We start from the raw sequence: 2,794 nt of genomic DNA, 5'->3' as shown, positions 1-2,794 counted from the left end.
ATAATCCTTAACACTAATTAAAAAAAATATGTTTAAATAATATTGTTATTAATCAAACTAAAATTGTTATGTATTAGTTAAGCCAAAAGTTAAATACTCTCTTTCTTCTCATATAAGTGATCATCATCTCAATTTTTTTTTCTACAAATAAGTGTTTATTTAATAAATCAATGCAATATTATTTTTTTTCAATAATACTCCTTATTATTACTATTCTAATCAATATTGGAACAAGTGATAAACAATTAAATGGATAAAAAATAAAAGAAAATTATACTGCACCAGTCTAAAATAGAGAAATTTTTAAAATTTATTTTTATTACTTTCTGTAATTCCAGTCCATTTAAATTATTATTTTAATACAACTAAAAATAGAAAAAAATGGACACTTCTTTAAGGAGGAAGAGAGAAATTCCCTAACTAGAAAACAATAGTACGTATCTTCTTTAACTCCAAAAGAAAAATAAATTCCCATTGATACTGATCCATGTATCTACTGCCTTTATTTTCTTTGTAGAAGTTAATTTTAGGGCTATAGTCTTCTCTCATTGCCGACACAATTTCCCCATTTGAAAAGACCAAGTTTCTCCGCATTCCCACAAAAGGGTAAATTTTGCACTAAAATATATGAACACAGGAGGACAATGTTGAAACAGGAAGGGACGACACTACGTAATCATGTTCTAGCAGACCCAGAAAATCTGATTAGGCGAATAAAATAGAAGATACTAATATTTTTATCCGTAATATTATTACGGTCCACTTTCTTTTTACAGTATAAATTATGTATGTTACAAAAAATTTAAAAAATTAAACTACTTTTATAAAAAAAATCGTAAGTTGATAAAATTCTCTAACTAAGAAGATCAAGGTATCTGTAGATAAAAAATTAAATAATAGGGAGTTTATTAATTTTGAAAAAAAAATTCTCTCAATTTTAATAAGAGAGTGTCATGTGACACATTTGATTATTAAATTAGATAGTAATATATGATACATAATATAAGTATATTTCAGTTTCAATTTTAATATTTCAATTTTAATTTTAATGTAATTAAAGAATGTTATGTTGCACATTTTGATTCTCAAATTAGTAATTAGTCATTAATATTGATAATGATATATAAAATAGATAGAGTGGTCGAAGGAATGAGAGAAATAGAGAAAGGAAGAAGGAGGAAGGGAGAACTCTTTAATTTTGGAGGGAAAGATTTTATTTCAATTGTAATGAGAGAGTGACATGTGGCAAATTTTGGTTATAAAATTAGTAAGGAGGAGGTTAGAATTCTTTAATTTTGGATGGAGGGAAAGATTTGATTTCAATTATTATGAGAGAGTGACATGTGGCACATTTTTGTTGTAAAATTAGTAAGGAGGAGAAAAGAATTCTTTAATTTTGGAGAGAAATATTTGATTCCAATTGTAATAAGAAAGTGACATATAACACATTTTGATTATAAAATTAGTAAGGAGTATAGGAGAATTTCTTAATTTTGGAGAAAAAAATTTGATTCAAATTGCAATGAGAAAGTGACATATGACACATTTTGGTTATAAAATTAGAAATATATAATAGATAAATGTAAAACTATAATTCAATTTTGGTATGCTACCCCAAACATAAAAACTGGAATTGAGGAGTTCAATTAGAAACTCCAGTTCCATACTTCAAACCAAACAATTGTTGGGAATAAATAGTATGATCACAATCTAATTAATTATGTGTCAAATAATTTATTATTGTTATTATATTAAAATATTAATATAATAAGGTCCTTGATTAAATTTAAAGATTTATTATTGTGATAGTGATTATAATAATGAGAGATAAATCTTTTATAATTTTATCTAAATTGTTCTTTCTTATAGGATTATTAAAAAGGACATTAATAATCCAAAAAAAATTAATGGTCTTCATTCACTAACACGGAATCTCTATTTCTCTCACAACATATATGTACTCTCCCTCTCACTTCCATTTCGGCGTTGCAGAGAAAATGAAGAAACCTTTATCATCATCGCCCATTGAAGTACTTGTCGGGACTTGGTCACAAGTTCGCCAGTGAGGAGTGGCTTCGGCATAGTGGTTGAAGACGTGATCGACAACTATTTTCAGCGTTGTTAAAGGTATTTTTTTCTAGCTACTAAACTAGTTAGGATTGTGTTATTGATAAATTTATTTCTTTTTAATGTTTTTTGTTGCAGGTACTAGAAACCGTTTTTGGGCTCAGGGTTTTGTTTCCTATTGATTTATTATAATTCGGTACATGAAAGTTAATTAAAAATTTTGTGTTTTTTATTATTAAAGGAGTCTACTGTCTGTCTATTAATGTTTTTGTTCATTGTTCATGTTTATTTTTTGTTTTGGAGTTTGGTTATGGTTTTTGCATTTTCTTTATGGAATTTGGTTCTCTTGAAGCCAAAGTTTTTTTTTTTTTTACTGATACTAAAATTTTTGTTAGGATTATGCCATTGATAAGATCAAATTTTCATTAGTGTTTCTTTGCTGGAACTAAAAATTATTTTTGGGATTAGAGTTTCGTTCTTGTCGATTAAACGTTTTTGATACCTCAAAGTTGATGGTTGACTTTGCGACCATGATGAAGGTTTCTTCTTATTTTCCTCTCGACATCGAAATGAAAGTGAGAGAGAGGTGGTTGTGAGAGAAGCAGGGAGCGCAACAACGTCGTTTCATTCACTGTCTCTCATCCTAAAAAATGACATCATTTTAATGCTGACCTGGAACTTAACGTGCCATGTTAGTTTTTGTTAATACCGTCTGCAATAGAATTAA

At 27.6% G+C, this 2,794-nt stretch overlaps 1 long non-coding RNA gene across 1 annotated transcript; it reads left to right on the top strand.

The window, feature by feature from the left end:
- On the top strand, positions 1,926-2,392 carry LOC110266510. Its single transcript, XR_002353915.1, has 2 exons — positions 1,926-2,127; positions 2,206-2,392. It is a non-coding gene; the product is annotated as an uncharacterized LOC110266510 (long non-coding RNA).

Source organism: Arachis ipaensis, chromosome B09, assembly GCF_000816755.2.
Source record: "Arachis ipaensis cultivar K30076 chromosome B09, Araip1.1, whole genome shotgun sequence".
Classification (NCBI taxonomy): Eukaryota; Viridiplantae; Streptophyta; class Magnoliopsida; order Fabales; family Fabaceae; genus Arachis; species Arachis ipaensis.
This window is presented reverse-complemented; position numbering and strand designations above follow the sequence as displayed.